This window comes from Sarcophilus harrisii, chromosome 6 (genome assembly GCF_902635505.1).
Source record: "Sarcophilus harrisii chromosome 6, mSarHar1.11, whole genome shotgun sequence".
NCBI classification, from domain to species: Eukaryota; Metazoa; Chordata; class Mammalia; order Dasyuromorphia; family Dasyuridae; genus Sarcophilus; species Sarcophilus harrisii.
The window spans coordinates 107,623,858-107,642,865 of record NC_045431.1 but is presented as its reverse complement, the minus strand read 5'-3'; positions in this window follow the sequence as shown (position 1 = coordinate 107,642,865).

Here is a 19,008-nt window from a genome sequence, read left to right as displayed (position 1 = left end):
AGCCTGGTGAGGCCTGGGACACCCATGGTGCTTTGTCAGTCATATACAAGCTTTTGAAAGATCAAGTGATTTATTTTTCCCCTCATTGGGGTGTTTATCAAACTCCAAGAAAGAATGAAAAGAGGGCTCTTCAAAATGTATATAATTTAATATATTGTTTCAAACTTGAAAAAAATAAATGACCCAAGTGCCACCAGGGTCCAATGTTTGTATGTTAAGCAATAATAATCAGTCTTAAATTCAAGAAAATGCAAACCAATTGATGGTATAACCTTGAAATGAAATCAGAATGTAAAGTACCAATAAAAACTTCAAGTGCTCTGCCCTTCAACTCAATATTCTTGCTCATTTCTCAGAGGCTAGAAGAAAAGAATAAGGTTACTCTAAAATAAAACCAAACTGTTGAACATCACTTGTAAAGAGTCAGTTTTTCTGACCTATCATACATTTTGCATTGCCTCCCCAAACAGAGGAGATGGAAGAATTTCACTTTATTATAATAAATCACTGTATAGTTTGCTCATATTTTCATTTTTGAACAAGTTTCACATCCCATTTTCCTATCTTAATCGTGTATCTCCTAACCCTAACCCCACAACATTCCCAAGCTATGTATGAAACTCCAGTTTGACATCACCATGGTAACTAATTCATTTTTTGTTTCATCACATGATCTCCCTTGTAACCAGGGAGACCCAATAATTTGTAATATGACTGGTCAGGTTAGAAACAGTCACAGAAAAGCCATACCAAAAAAAAAAAACATTAAATAATCCAAAGGAAGCTCAGAATCATACCCCTAGTCTTTTCCTTCCCTCCCTCTAACATTTTTTAGCTAAGTGATCATTGACCTCCCACTTAAATATTTCAATACAAATTTAATCTCATAAATGCAGTTGTTCTATTCAGTGGTGCAATTTGAAATCTTTACATGTATCTTTTCATCCTGAGTGATTCTTCTCTGTGCTTTTTCACAAAACCCACTTAATCATTCCAGAACTCTTCTTTTTGGAGTTAACAATTTGTGGGTTCACATTAAGCATTTGAGCCACTTCTCTGTTGCCCCTTGCTCTCCTGACTGGACTGGCCGACCTCCCTTTCTGGCTATACATCTCCTTTTTAATGTCACTTCTTGCATGCCAGAATCTACACTGCTTAACTACACAACTGCAGCCATGGAAGTACAAATTTCATCATCAAAAGCATCAATACAAAGCCTCCTTTTTTTCTTTCACACTTCATTAGACAATGTATGTAGCAAGTTAAACGAACTTGTTTCTTAGAATAAATGTAATGGAATAGGTAATTCTTGCTTTCTCTAAAGAATCCATTTCAAATCGACAAATATTTATTATTTAACAGATAGTAAAAATGATAAAAGTTATAATCTGTGGTACAATAAATATTGCACTCTGTCCAATACAGCAAATCATTGCCTCTCCCACCCCCTTAAAGGATAGATCCTTTGGTTTGATTTTATTTTAGTTCCCCTGGATACCTTGGTTTGATGAGGAAAGACAATTTGCTTCTCTGGGAGTCTAAAGAAAACTAAATAAGAAAAAAAAAATTTATTAAGTACTACCATGTGCAAAACACTGTGCTACCACAAGTAGAATAAACTTCATTATCTTTTCCTCTTTAGCCATCTTTTCTCAAAACTAATTTAGAAAGGAAGAAGAGAATAGGTGGGAAGGAAAGGATATTACATCTTGAAGCTTCAAATAAGAGCAACATCTTATAATAATGCATAGGACAGCCATCAAGGAAAAACTGCTTTCAAATTCTTACTCATTCATAAAAACTGTTTGACCTGGAATGAGTCATTTAATCTCTAACTAATGTAGAAATTTGAGGGACAGCTGGGTAATGCAACGGATACAGCACTAACCCTGAAGTCAGGAAGATTGGGTCATAAATCACTCAACCCTGATTGCCAATTAATTAAATAGATGAGAACATAAAATACATAAATTAAAATTTTCTATAAGACTATAGAGATAGGACACTTTCTCAACAAGTTTCTGCTACAATTATGTTTATGTAATACTTTATTTTGTTTATTTGTATTTTATATATTCATTTATATATTTATTCAACTAGTTTAAAGTTTGCAAAACATTTCACACATGAAATTTTATTTTGATCTCATTTGATGAGCCTTATTAACCTTATTTGATCCTTCCAACAACCATGGGAGGTAGATCCATTGTGATCTCTATTTTGCAAATGAATAGTATGATGTTTGCCTGAATCTGAGTCCACACTTTAATCATTATGCCACCTAGCTTTCCATACCAATGAAATTTTAGGCTTAATCCCTAATCCTATTTCAGTAGAAATATTTATTCTCAAAGAGATTTTCCTTTTCTTTTCTTGAATTTCTGAATCCAGCACTTTAACCATTATGTCACCTAACTTTCCATACCAATGAAATCTCAGGCCTAATCCCTAATCCTATTTCAGTAGAAATATTTATTCTCAAACAGATTTTCCTTTTCTTTTCTTGAGTTTCCCAAATTAGCTGAAGATCTTTTCCTACTAAAATATTACAAAAATAACATTTTAGCTAAGTATAATTTCAATTCTGAAATTAGCAAGTAATGATGGAATATGAGTATGCAATGTCACTCATCAAAGCAATCTTCTTCCATAACCATAGTTAATTTTTTTTAATAGAATAGATTCAGTCATGATAAAACTTCCTTTTTCAATGAATAGACAAAATGTTCATATATTTCATTTCAGCTATAAAATAACAGCAGGTGTTAAAGTGACACTTGTTACTATCCCATCTTCTACTGGAAGTTTTCCCCCAATTTCTCTTAATTCCAGTGCTTTCCTTTTTTAAGTTATTTTCTAAATTTCCTATATATAGCTTGTTATCTTTCCCAGTATACCCTTATCTCAGAGAGGAGGAAACTCAGGTAGAGAGATTAAGTAAGTGACTTTCCCATGGGAAGTACTAAAAGTACAGATGTTTGAGGATGTGAAGTCTACTACCTTTCTCCCTGACACTGACTTTCACATGTAAAATTAAAGATCTGAAAGTGATCATTTAGTCAAATTCTCTTATTTTAAAGCTGAAGAAGTGAGTACAGAAAGCTTTTACAAGGTCAATGGGAAAGTCATCACTTAAACTGATATTTTCAATATTAAAGTCCAAGTGCTTTTCCCTCCCACAGCAGGAATTCTGAGGGTAAGAGACAAATGTGGCTCCCATGCTTGTCACTCCAATCTAGGCCGGTAAGTCTGGGCATTGTGTGTATGGTGTATATTTGCAAAACAATGGCAGTGCTTAAGGGCAAGGAGCATGTCCAAATAATGGGATATATTCTCTGCTGCACAGCACTAAATAGTAACCTATTAGCCCCAAATAGTTGCTTTGGCTCCCTAAGCAAGTAACTTATTCTAACTCATAAAAATAAAATATAACCAGCTATTTAGTTATCACCATATGAATTTACGTCTAGGTTAATTTAAATCAGAGCTGGCCTGAAATATTAACTGCTATTGCCAGTGATCTAAAGTGATAAAAATGGGGAGGAGTGAGAAAGAGAAACAAAAAAAAGGCACACAAAAGAAAATTTAACAGGAACAAAGACAATGATCTTTTGATTATTCCTAGAGCTAGGCAATGTTACCTCAATTGTTTTGTTTTGTTTTGTTTTGTTTTCATTTATGAGCAAGCAAACTACATACACTAAACTGCTATATGTTAAACATATGAATAAAAGTTAGCATTGTAAAAAGACGAAACTAACAGCAAAATTAATCTAATCCAATAATTAGGTACACAGAGACAAATATGTATAAACTATAAGCTCCTTGAGGTCACAGATAGTCTTTTGCCCCCTTTTGTATACATGACACTTGACATAGTGCCTGGCATATAATAGACACTTAATGAATTTAATTCACTGATTGATTAGTTTAGAGTTGTGTAGAATACGTATAATTATTCTTGTTCTCCATAGTGATTAGGGCATAAATATGAAATGCTTACATCAAAAATATTTCTTTTACACAGCTGAAATTATCACTTCTAGAATCAGCTAAGTGGAGGAGAAAAGAGAATTGGACCCAAAAGGAAGTTAGTTGCCTATATGTCCTTTGGAATAGCTTGAGACTCATAACCCAGGTCACCTCAAGCAGCTGGATTTCTTCCTTCTCCTGTGCAGTTGTGATACCAAAATTGCCTTTGTTCAGGTTTTCTGATTGCCCTAAATTAACAAAATAAGTAGAGTGATTTAATAGAATGTCCCTGTCCTTCAATCATAGCTCTCATACCGCTTGAAAACATATAGAGCAAGAAATACCAATAGCAACCATAAAAGGACCAAATGGAGAAAGAATGAACCAACAAATGGTCAGCTCTTTGGCCTTCTCTGATGTTTGCTTCCCAATATAATATATACTTCCCAGCCTAAGTCTGTGACCTAACAATCATTTTTCCAACTTATAATAAATTTCAGGATTCTGCAGACAGCCTAAATAGCCCAGCAAGGTATTTCCATTAAAATTTGCCTTCCTCCAAGTTCATTCAGACTCACCTCCTGTGCCTCTAATAGAAATTGCCATTAGCCATGTCAACCTCTTTACCTAGAAATTAGGTCATGTCAACCTCTTTACCTAGAAACTCCAGTGATTCCTTTTAATATCTAAGATCAAATACAAAAGCCCCTGTTTGCTGTTCAAAGCCATTCATGAGTTAGCCAGGCACCTACCTCTTCACCCCCTGGCTTTCCAAGATTCTTACACTTTACTTACCTTTCTGTACTCTTTGATCCAGCAATCATAGTCTTCATACTGATCCTCACACAAGACATTTCATCTCCTCACTCCAAATATTTTTCCTGGCTGTCCTCCATGCTTGAAATGCTCTCTTATCATTTCAACCTATTGGCTTCTCTGGCTTCTTTCTAGTCCCAACCAAAATCCCATCTTTTATAAGAATTTTCTCCTAACTGTTCTTAATTCCTCTTTTAAACTATTTCTTATTTTTCCTGTATATAGCTTGTTTATACATATTGTCTCCTTATTATCTCCTTCATTATACTGTAAACTACCTGAGGCCACAGATTATCTTTTGCCACCATTTATATACACAACACTTGACACAGTACCTGGAATATAGTGGACACTTAATAAATTTAATTAACTGATTGGTTAGTTTAGGGCCATCTAGAATCTGATAGAATTCTTGTTGAATGATTGTTATAAAAGTCCCAACAAATATCTGCTGGCCACTCTAAGTTCTATGGAACTTCATCTGATTGTTTCAACTTATCAAATTATATAGACTTACTGCTGCTTGTTTCCTAAATTCATACTTCTTTGATCACTGAATCCAAGATTTGAAGCTAGAAGATACTTTAGAGATCATCTAGTCCAAAGCTTTTTAATCCACAATTGTGGATTGTGACCTCACATGGATTCATCTAACTGAATATGGGGGTCATGAAATTATGATTTTTTTTCTGTTTGATTTGTATTCCCATTTTATATTCCTACATACCCTGGGTCACATAAAATTTCCTAGTTGAAAAGGAGTAGTGAGTAGGAAAAGTTTAAGAAACCCTGATCTATCTGACTGACCTTTTTTTCCTAATGAGAAAACTGATATACAGGGAAATTAACTTTCTCAAAGTCATAATGGTAGTGACAGAGGTAATATTTGAACCCACATCCTATGACTCCAGAATGTTGTAAATCCTGTAACAAATTATGGCAATAAAGGTTTATAGGATTACAGAACTGGTAAGTATCTGAGGCTAAATTTGAACTCAGGTGTTCTTGACTTCAGGCCCAGAACTCTATCCATTGTGCTATCTAGCTGCTGTTACTACTACTATTAGATAGATAGATAGATAGAGATAAAGATAGATAGATAGATATATAGAAAGAGAGCGCGATAGATATAGATAGATAGATAGATAGATAGATAGATAGATAGATAGAAAATCTCCCCCATTAGAATATAAGCTCCTTTGTACTAATATCCCCCAAATTCTTCTGTATTGATTGATGATGCCTACGTTCTAAAAGGACATATCTTATGTAGATATAATATAGTAGAGAGGACAGCACTAGCACTAGGACAGAGACAAATTACATCATAAGATTTGGGCTTAAAAAAATAACTTCGCAAATAAAGGTGGCCTAGCTGTTCCAGATCTAAAACTATATTATAAAACAGCAGTCACCAAAACTATTTGATATTGGCTAAGAAATAAACTAGTTGATCAGTAGAATAGGTTAGATTCACAGGGCAAAATAGTCAATAACTATAGCAATCTAGTGTTTAACAAACCCAAAGACCCAGCTATAAGGGTAAGAATTCACAATTTAACAAAAACTGTTGGGAAAATTGGAAACTAGTATGGCAGAAACTAGGCATTGACCCACACATAACACTGTATACCAAGATAAGATCAAAATGGGTTCATGATCTAGACATAAAGAATCATATTATAAACAAATTAGAAGAACATAGCACAGTTTACCTCTCAGACCTGTGGAAGAGGAAGGAATTTATGACCAAAGAAGAACAAGAGATCATTATTGACCACAAAATAGATAACTTTTATTATATTAAGTTAAAATGGTCTTATACAAACAAAACTAATGCAGACAAGATTAGAAAGGAAGTAATAAACTGGGAAAACATTTTTACATTCAAAGGTTCTGATAAAGGCCTCATTTCTAAAATAAAAAAATTGACTCAACTTTATAAGAATTCAAGCCATTCTCCAACTAATAAATGGTCAAATGATATGAACAGACAATTTTCAGATGAAAAAATCGAAACTATTTGGAATCATATGAATAGGTGTATTTCACCATTGATCAGAGAAATGCAAATTAAGACAACTTTGAGGTACCACTAAACAACTCTCAGATTGGCTAATATGACAAGAAAAGATGATAAATGTTGGAGGGGTTGTGGGAAAACTGGGACACTGATATATTGTTGGTGGAACTGTGAACAGATCCAACCATTCTGAAGAGCAATTTGGAACTATGCTCAAAAAGTTATCAAATTGTGCGTACCCTTTGATCCAGCAGTGTTTCTACTGGGCTTATATTCCAAAAAGATCTTAAAGGAAGAGAAAGAGACCTACATGTGCAAAAATGTTTGTGGCAGCCCTTTTTGCAGTGGCAATAAACTGGAAAGTGAATGGATGCCTATCAATTGGAGAATAGCTTAATAAATTGTAGTATATGAATGTTATGGAATATTATTGTTCTGTAAGAAACAACCAATAGGATGATTTCAGAAGAGGCCTAGGAGACTTACATGAACTAATGCTAAGTGAAATGAGCAGAACCAGGAGATCATTATACAGGATAACAACAAGATTATACAATGATCAATTTTAATAGATGTGGCTCTCTTCAACAATGAGATGATTCAAACCAATTCCAGTTATTCAGTGATGAAGTGAACCATCTACATGCAGAGAGAGGACTGTGGGAACTGAATGTGGAATGTGGAATATAGCATTTTCACTCTTTCTGTTGGTGTTTGCTTGCATCTTCTTTTCTTTCTCAGGTTTTTTGCCCCTTTCTTGATCTGAGTTTTCTTGTGCAGCAAGATAACTGTATAAATATGTACACACATATTGGATTTAACATATATTTTAACATATTTAACATGTATTAGCCTACCTGCCAGCTGGGGAGGGGGTGGGAGGAAGGAGAGGAAAATTTGGAACAGAAGGTTTTGCAAGTGTCAATGTTGAAAAATTACCCATAAATAAAAAAACTTTAATTAAAAAAAAAAAGAAAGAAAAGAAAAATAACTTTGGCAGTAGTGTGCAAAATGGAATTGGAGTGAGAAGACTTGAGATAGCTGGAGCAATTAAGAGACTAATTTAATAGTCCAAGAGAGAAGAAATGAGAGCCTTAATTAAAATAATAGCTATATGAATAGAGAAAGGACTATGTATTATGGAGGTAAAAATGTTAAGATTTGGCAAGTTACTGGATATATGGAGAAAAAGAGACTGAGAAGTTGAGGATAATGCTGAGGTTATTATAAATCTGGAAGAGTGGGAGGATGGTAGGTCCTTGGACAGACATAGAGAAATTTAGAAAAAAAAAAGTATTTGGAGAAAAAGATCATAAGTTCAGGTCTGAACCTATTATGAGCACAATGATCATGTTTTAACTAAATTTTGTATCCTCTCAATGCCCAGAAAAATATTTTGGACAAAGGGACTGTTTAATAAATGATGAGTTAAAGAAATGAATATCCAGAATTCAGAATACTAAAGGAATTCACTAAAAATACTAGGAGTTTTGAAGATCTTTATTAAGTGTTTTAAGTTTTACAAATCATATTATATATCCTGTCTCCGTTTTACAGAGCGATCTCATGTGAATTGCTCAGAGTTGTATGGAATGTATAAGAACCCCAAACTAAAGCCAAGTATCCAGTGACTATCCAATATCCTTTGCTCAATATTACCCTTCAAATCAAATTGTTAGGTGAACCATACATCATACCAATATGAAACAATTGAACAATCACTACCCTAAAGAGAAAAGACAAGAAAATGGTAGCTGCAGAGAACATGCATTCTGATGATTAAATTGGGCAGGACTGAAAATAATTGACGTACAATGGGCCTCAGGGTTAAACCAATGCTCAGGGTCACAGCTTCAGAGCAGATCAGAAAAATCTATAGCAAACAGCACTCAGAAGTCCACAAAAACCAGGTCACTACTGTGTAAACACTTTGCAGTGCTTTGTAAACAGACAGAAATATCACGTCAGTTTGGTGTAAACAGACTAATAACATGCAGAAGACAGGAATCCTCTCTGCAGAAGCTTTGTGGACATTGAGCAGAGTTACATGGATCATCATTTTTTAATTTTATCTGAGCATCTTCATCAGAGTTTTCCAACAGGAAACAAGTTCAATAGAGGTTTCTGACTTCTAATCATTATTTCAAAAGACAGGGCAATGGACTTTTCAGCTCTTAAAAATTTTTTATACTTGATGTGGGGTCCTAGGCTATCAATGTGGCTGTCTACTGGCAGATCATCAGGATTATACCTTCTGCTTCTCAATTCCACAATTATTTTGTAACTACAGATCAGGAACTGTAGTTTGAACAAATCTGAAATCAGTAGATTAGTCTAGGATCCTTTGGTAGACCTGGGGCTCTGGAACAGATAAAAAAAGAAAAGAAACCCATATATGATAATATGTTTGTGGATTAAAAGTGTTTACTATATTTTCTCATTTGAACCTTATAACAAGTTGCTGAGGAATGATCCCTTTTCATTGATGAAGGAAAATTTGTTACTTTCAGTGGGAACTTGAACCAAAATATTTTGACTCACAGTATAGCAAAGTTGACACAGAAAACAGGGAAGAAGCAGTTGTGCCTATACAAAAAAATCTTATGTTTCAAATCTTAATGCCTTATAATTTTCTATAGTGAAAAATTATAATTGAATTTCCAGTCTGCACCAAGGGAAGGTATTTCCATGGTTCATTGTTATAACTCTCAACATGGATGAAACCACAGGTTTAGACCCAAAAAAAGGGCGCGCGCGCGCGTGTGTGTGTGTGTGTGTGTGTGTGAAAGAGAGAGAGAGACAGAGAGACAAAGACAGAGACAGAGACATTGCCATATAGGATGTGGAAAGCACAAAAGAGAGACCCTCAAAACTATTTGTTTATTTTTACAAGAGCTTACTATTTCTCAATGGATCTCTGTTATTTTTTTAAATCCTCACAACAAATATGCTTAATGCCCATGTCCCAAAATTGTATATCTCATTCTCAATTTTTAAGTAAATTATTTCTCTTGCAAGAAGTGAGTGGTTCCCTAAAACATTTCTGAGGAGACTGGCATAGCGTTTTAGAGCCAGAGTTTTGAAGAAGCTTGACCACAATACAGACATTAAGGATAGCAGGTAAAGGAACTATCATGTAGCTTCTGATTTTTATCTGTTATTCTTGTTTATTAGATTCTAAACTCCATTATTTCTCTAAAGTTTCAAATTTTATAAACTTCCTCTAAATTTCAGTGTCTCAGTAACTCCATCCTAGTTAAAGGACAAATAGGAATTGAACTTATGATTTCATTTTTTAAAGGAAATCCCATAAGAAAAACTCCTTTTCCCAAGGCAGGTCATCACATCACTTGCAACTTACTAGGTTTTGTTTATGCTTTTGTTTCGCAAGTTAATAATTTAACATAGTTGGCCAGAGAATTTTTATTCACTATGTCATGCCAGCGTACCTTTCTATAGCTCTGAATATTCAGAATAAAGGTTGAGAGGCAGAAAAAGTGTAATTATCTTTGCCTTCCTTAATTTCCCCTCTTTTACCCATACCACCAATTCTATTTACAAATATCTGTAAATATTATTTTCAATATTTGCATACCCTACAATTGCTATGTTCTTCTAGCACTCATCATTACTTTGAGCATTTCAATATTTAGAAATTTTTTTTGAATCATCAATTCCATATACATGTGTATGTATTGTGAATGTATATGCATATATATACACACATGTATGTATATATATATATATATATATATATATATATAAATCCATATATAGATATGAAGTTAGGAGATAAAACATGAATATATGTGGTATATATTTATATATACACAGCCACATATATATATATATATATATACATATACATAGAAATGTTCATGTCTTATCTCCTGATTCCATATAGATATATGTATATATTATAGATGGTGAGTATATGTGAGTACATATGTATATCACATATATACATATATGTATACATAATATGTACCTATATGTACTTATTTTTCTCTTAATTAGATGATAACCTCTATCAAGACAGGGATCTTGGTGGGTGGTTGTTTTTCTTTTTAACAGCTCCCAGTGCTATATGGATCATAGAAATGACCCTCCATTCTTAAAAATTATAGCAATGGAAGCCAATCTCAATCTCAAGAGGGTCCTCCCATGGCAGAGAGGCTTTAAGTTTGGTTTTGTGTATATAGCTTGTCTTTACAAGCATAGCTAAATTTTGAGAAGCTCACTGGTGGTTGACAATGGTGGGAGGTTGGGTGAGGTGAAGGGATGAATATTTCAAATGTAGTAACTCTCAAAGGCTGTATATTGAAAGTATAAAGGAGTTTTGATATGATCAGAGGAAGACATCCTTATTCTCATGAAACTACACATTCTTGAAATAACTCACATTTAGATAGTACATTGTCTTACAAATCATATTATATATCAGTCCTATAATCAAGGTAGTACAAGTCCTTCTGTCCTCATTTTATAGAGAAGAAAATTAAAGCTTAAGAGATCTTAAGTGATTTGCTCAGGTTTGTATGGAACATCTTAGAGACCAAAATTGAAACCTAGTAATTATATCCAATATTCTTTGCCCAATACTACTCTTCATTATTATTTATTTCCTTAGTTCTCAGTATTTCATCTTAATTAAAAAAGAAAACCAGTCTTTGTTGAATGAATTACCCAACAAATTGTACCTGAATATGTGTGAGGAGAGAAGAATGTCTGTAGTAGTCATAAATTCAGTACCAAAGCCATTAAGACTTGGGTTCAAGTTGTACTGGTTTTGTAACTCTCAACAAGCCATTTAATTACTCAGTGCTCTAAATAGCTATCCAACACTCTTAAAGTAGCATAAATTGTTGCTGACCATTGAACCTTCTACCAAAATATAAAGAGGTTGAAAACTGCATGAATGCTCATAGGCAAGGAATCTTGAATTCTGTATTTTATATATTTACATCATTAAAACTACATTTGTGTATGAGGGATGGGGTGTGTGGGTGTGGATGGGTGTGGGTATGTGTTTCTGGGCCCTCCTTAGCACTTGAAATGAGATTTTTAAATGCCTACATAAAATACCTAGAATTGAAAGTCCAGGAGGCACTGGCTCTTTAAATGTTAGCAAGAATGGATTATAGTAGACAGCACACTGGAGAAGAAGTCAAAAGAAAGATTCAAGGTCCAATTCCACCGTTTACTGGTTTGTGACCTTGAATGTAACCTTCTCCCTCTCTAGATCTCACTTTCCTCATTTGAAAAGTGAGAAGACATATCTAGGTTTTGTAATTTTATACGATAAGAATTTTTTCACTTTTATTTTTAGTAGTTCTTGAAATAATTCCTTATCCAAAAATAAAAATCTCATCAATGAGTCATTCAAGCTCTCTAGATCACAAATGACACAAAATTCCTGTATACCTGTGTTTAAAGTGGACTTGATTGATTGATGCTGGGAGGTCTAATTCAGTCCCTGGAAGAGCCATGAGCAGTTGATACCATTTTGAGACTTGGGATCCATGCTGATATTCTCAAGAACCTGGCTAGTATCCTCTTGAGGTGATAATACCAAATAGAAACAGACAATGACATTTTGGCCATCCCAAAGTGAACATTTCACTCAATCATCTAGTTGTTTTCCTCTATGATATCAAACTTAAACGGTTGGAAAAATCCAGATAATTGCCTGGAATTTTCTGGTTTTGACATTCTGCAGATAAAGTCCTGAATGTCTAAGAACAAAGAGTACTGAATGTCTAAGAACAAAGAGTACCTACAATAGACTTAACTGCAGAGTTTTTTTTTGTTTTTTTTTTTAAGTATAAGGGAATAGCTTTAAAAATTCAACATCAAATTCTCATCCTAGAGAGCACTATGGGAATATTCCCCATACAATGTTTTTTAAAAAGAGATGTGGATATATCCTTTGTGGCTTCTGAGACCAGAAGTCAGCAGCCCACAATGTCAGAATCATATGGTACTAAATGTCCACAAACAATTCATAGAATATATAGATTGATATGCCACAGTTAATATTTTTGTACCATTCATTCTCTAAAACAGTATTTTTTTTTTTACCATCAGGGAACATACACAGTAAAAAATGTGTTTTGTTTTACAACTAAGAAATGATTGATGTTTCACTAGGAGAGACTTTTCATAACACAACAGATGTCCCCTGACAAGAAAGTTATTGGTACAAGTAAACTACATTATTGCAATAATGTTAAGGTTCAGACTTTAACAGGGTAGGTAAAACAATAAGGGAAGAGATGGAAGGAACAGGAAGGGTAGGGATGAGTATAGGGAGAAGTAAAAGAAAAATAGGAAAAAGAGATGAAATTAAATGTAGCAAAGAGAGTGGCTGCACCTGAACTCAGGAAGATATGAATTCAAACTCAACCTTAGATACTTACTGGCTATGTGACCCTGGGCAATACATATAATATTTCTCTCCCTCAATTTTCTTATCAGTAAATGGGGGTAGTAATAGTCCCTACCTCTCAAGAATTTTTCTGAATATAAAATGAAATAATATTTGTAAAACATTTTGCAAATATTAAAATTATATGTACATGTTATTTGTCATTATACAAAACTTGGACTCCATCATTAGCCTAGAATATCGACACATTACACTGTTGTTTGTTCTTCGTTTTCAGTGATGGAAATCATCTTGGTGATGTCTTGACTCATTCTGGAATGGAATGTATGTGAAGTAGTTGTACAAAATCCTCAACTTCTCTCTTTCAGAGTCATCAATGTCCAGTGGCAAGAAAAAGGCTAGATGATTGGAGATGGCCCCAGATGCAATGGATGATCATGGCATCTTTGATGTTTGACCAAACTCTAAGCTCTAAAAGAGCTGTTTCAGCTACCTTCATGACCATTTGGAACAAATTGGCTAAAACCAGATATTGGTTTTAGCAAGTTGTGATCACTGTGTATGCTAAATCTTCTTGCAGCCACAGGTGAAATTAGGTGCCACATAGACAACATAAGTAGATAGATAACCCTTAGAAGGGTTAGGCAATCCTTCTTGAACACCTTATACATATTCCCCAACATGTTATGTAAAATTACTATTATTCTACTTTGATATTCAGTCCCTCAGTAGATTAGATACAGGAGTGTGTGTGTGTGTGTGTGTGTGTGTGTGTGTGATATGCACACACATTTTTTCAACATTTCAATACCCTATAAATGTAATATTCTTTTAGCAATTACCATTACTTCAACACTTTGACTTTTCCTGATGTCATTAATTCATTTTTCATAAAAAAAATTCATTTTCAATAAAAAATTATTTCATTTTCATATAATCTTCACAAGATTAACATATGTTTGTGGATGTGTGGATGTGTATATGTATATAAGTATGTATGTATGTATAAAGTAGATTTGTGTGTGTACTTGCTTATACAAATAAGAATGCGTACACATGTGTGTGTGTGTGTGTGTGTGTGTGTGTGTAAAATTTCATCAAACTATAAGCTGTCTTCCTAGTTTTTCCAAGGCCTCTAATTTGATAGTACTTATACTTGAACCCAACAAATACAAATAATCAAAGCTGATACTATTAACCAGAAAAGTACAACCAAGAAGATATCAATGACTATTGCTCAGGTGTCTACCTTCCCATCTTTCTATAAAATCTTTATGGGAATGAGCTGTCAAAGTTGTCCTTGGTGAAAATATGAGAAGGGAATTGGTAGGGCTACATAAATGACTTTTGACAGCAGATTTCATCGTTATAATAACAAATGATTAAAGTTTGTGGAAAATATAGGACCTTTTCATTTGCTGATTACAAGAGCCTTTGAGTGAATAAAGAAACATGTAACCTTCAATTTCTTACTCTAATGCGGTTTCTCTGCATTTACTAGTTAACAGGTAGGTTTCTTCTATGCTAAACTAATGAGGGTATTTCTCTTGTTCTAAGATTTAGTTTCAGAGAGCTATAATACATAGAGGAGGAAGGAGCTCTTTAGAATTTTGCTGAAATATAAATTATGTTATCCTGAATCTTATTATTGAATTTTAAGAGTCTTAAATCTGAATTAAGAGGATTCATAGCATTTTATTATTTACGTATCTGTTGGTGAATACTGAATAAAGAGGAACTGAAGAAGCACGTGACCCTGGTGTGTTCTAAGGAAATGTGACACTTAAAATCATAGAAATCCAGAATTTTTAAATTATATTCTCCTAAATAAATGACATCCAAGAATTTATTATAAATATATGATTTTGTTGTTATTCAGTTGTATTCAACTCTTCACAATCACATTTCAAGGTTTCTTGACTAAGATGCCAGAATAATTTGACATTTCCTTCTCTATTTTTGCAGAGGCAAACAGAGTCAAGTGATTTACTCACATCACAGATAGCGTCTGTATGCACATTGAAATTCACAAAAATGAGTCTTCCTGACTCCATGCTCACCACTCTATTCACTGCAACATCTAGCTGCCCAACAGTTTATTTTTATTGAATATATGTATGTATATATATATATATATATATATATATGTATGTGTATCCATTTAAAATATTCATGTATTTTGTTTTTTCTATGAGTCATTACTCATTATCTATGCCCTCATAAATTTTCCCTTGTAATTAAGAAAAGTTTAAGAAAAGAAAAACATCACAATGATGAATATGTATGACAATGTATGCAACCTTCATACAAATAGAACCCCACTTGTCTACTGAGAGATAGAAATAAAATATCTACTCCTAAATAGACTTATGACAATTTGTTTTCAATGAAAAAAAAAAAACAGTTAAAGATATCTAAAACTGATTTGATTTATGTATATCACCAAGCAAAGCCCATGTCAGTTTCCTCATCTGTAAATGGTGATAAAATTTGAACCAACTATGTCTCAGGTTTGTTATGAGAAAAACAATTTGGAAACTTTCAAGTATTACATAAAATTGAATCACCACTATTACTACTACTACTACTACTAGTAGTAAGATCATGAATATTTTCATAACCTCAGAATTAATAGATAATCCAAACAATGCCATGGATCTGGGTATCTAAAAAGGAGAACAAACACAAATCTGTATACTGAAAATGGATGACAGTTTGACAATCTAATATAAAAAAACATATAAAAAGATGTCATCAGAAAGATATATGATCAAAAGGGGGACATATGAGCCAAGGGTTTCTAAGGAAAAAACCTGCATATACCACTGATAGTCATAAAATATTAAGAAAACTAGAAGATGATTCTAAGCATGTTGGGTGAACTCCCTTGAAAGATTTTATGAGAAGACAATGATAAGAGTCAAATGAAATGTATGGTTACGCATGAATTACAATCAGCATCAGGGATACATCAAAGCAAGTAAATATACATTTATGCATTAGTTCCAAAAATAAATTGCACAAGTTTAGGATGGATAGGCAAAGATAATACTGTCTGCCCCTGGGAATTCTGTTTCCTTTTGATTGGAGAGGATAGAGAGTGTACATATTAAAGAATTTCAATCAGATTCTTCATCTATGGAGTGCTCCCAGATTTTTCATTTAATGAAAGTACACAAGGCAGCTTTCTCATAAATTCCCAACCAAGTTCAAGATTCCATCATGTCTTTAGGATGGCTAATCCTTCCCACCTTTGCACCTTTCCTTCATGTGTTATCTTTTCCATTGGATTGTGAGCTCTTTGACAGCAGGGGGTGGATTTTTATTTGTTTTTGCTTTGCTTTTGTTTGTAACTCCAGTGCTTAGAACAATATTTGGTACATAGTAAGCACTTGATAAACGTTTATTGACTGGCAGACATGGATGCTCAGAGTAATCTGAATAACTTTCAAGTCCCATTTTTTGGACCTGACGAGCTTTGAATTTTGAGTGAATCTCCAACGTATTTCTCTTTTTTAGATGAAGAAAAATAAGATCAGTAATCAAAATTTGATAATTGACTTAGCTCTAATGAAAAGATATTACAGACCTTCTCTTTTTTGCAGTGATGGTAGTCCATGGACGTGGAACACTGCATTTACTATCAGGCTTGATTGCTATTAGTTTTGACAGCCTGCATTTTTTATTTTTTCATTTTCAAACTTTGTTATAAATGATATGTCTCTAAGTGAGAAAGAGAGATACATCTGGAAATGAACATGATGTTAAAACAAAAGCCATCAATAATTTTTGAGATGGTATTTATTATACTGAGGAAAAGAGATGATCATTGTCATTTTTTTCTATCCTTGTGGGGTTTTATAATTTTCTCCATAATTCAATGTTGCTACCAACCAGCTAAGTTGATATAACCCTCTTGGTTATTGGCGATGCTTTGATCAGTCTTTTTAGATATTTGTGGAGCCATTCTTTACCTTATTAGTAGCTTTCTTGATGAGAGGTATATGTGCTGTTGGTGATAGCATAATACTTCTATTTTAGGAGGATGCATATTTATCAGTCACCCATGTCAAATTTGAGATCTTGGAGACGAGCAATGCCAGACTGCAAGGCTAACCCTGATAGTAATATCTCTAAAGAGAAAGGCCTCTCCAGAAGAAATGATATTTATTATCTTTCTTCATGAATTTTTGTCTAGCTTGGCCAACTCTTTTAATGGTAACTCAGTATTATGATACCTTATGTAAACCTGGTTATTTTCACACTGGGGTACTTTTGTTTTCCAATCAGAAAAGAATCAGTTTAGCAGGAATTCAATTATCCTAATTGTCAAAATTGAAACAAATTGTTCTTCTTTTAGGTTATTGGTGGATGGATTAAAGACTTTGAGATTCTATAAGTCATATAAATAAGACAATGGTTCTAGATACAAGCAAGCAATAGCTCTAGCATCTTTCTAGCTCCTTATTTATTCCTCATGTGGTGAAAAGAGTATTACCTTTGCAGAAAGAGGAACTGAATTCTAATCCTGGCTCTCTTTCTTACTACCCATGTTGCCTTAGGCATGTCACTTATTCTCCCCACAAAATAGGGGAATCAGACTATATAACCTCCAAAGATTCTTCAAGTTATCCTATGAAACACAAAGTGAAAATACTGGTGCTAAAAAGGTTTCCTCAGGCTTTCTTACATCAGTAGCCACATAATTTTCCACATCCATGGAATTTATGAAATGGTTGTTCAGGGTTGTAGGACATATCTATATTTTTTATTTTCTTTCTGAGTAGCAATGTGCTTCCTACTGGTTTGGTTCAACAGTGGATTAGATTCTCATGTTAGCATTTCATGCTTTCATTCATTTCCTATGCCCTTTGGAAGCAAGGCATCTTTATTGTTTGTACCAATGTGAGGTTCTTTGCAGAAATTCTAGTAATTGGGGATCTGTAGCTTTGAAAGGATTCTCATATTCAAAAGATTAATGCAAAAAATCCATTTATTAGGCCTCAATATGTACAATACTTTTCTCTGATGCCGGGCATACAATGATGAAAAATGACACTGCTACTGCCCTCAAAAGACTTATGATCTAGCAAGATAATTTTTTTTTTGTCTCTATATTCCCAATGCTGAACACAATGCCTGGAAAAATAATAGCACAAAAAACATTTGCTGATGAATTGATTAGATCTGACATGTATACAAATCATTTTATATGTGTGTATGTATGTATGCATGCCCAAATATAATAAAGATAATGTTTTGTGAAATAAGATAGACAATTTCTAGAGGGAATAAGAGGATGAATCAAAAGGACTTCTGCAAAAACATAGCACCTGAGTAGAATTTTGAAGAAAGAGGATTTTTCACATAAGATATAAGAAGAGAGTATGATATAGGTATAAGCATGGCTTAAACAAATGTATAGACAGCCCAGGATTGATTGAGTAATAACTGGCAGTCTATTTTGTCTGGAACATGAAGTATATGAAGGGGAATAATCCAAAATAAGTACAAAAACAATGTAGATTGGAGACAGATTGTATTAGGTCTTATTTGTACTTTGGCCATATTTAGAAGGGCCATGGTATTATAAAATTAAGAACCCTCTTTGAAAAATATGCATATGTGGGCATAGAAATCCAGATGTTCTTTCACCATAAAATGAGCATTTAGGGGGAGACTGTTTATACCTTTACCTTTAAACATGGGAAGTAGCTCATCTTGTCCCATAACATTCTAAGAGATAAAACTCTCAATTGGCTAAGACACAAAATGATTGAATCATTTACGAACTACTATACCATTAATT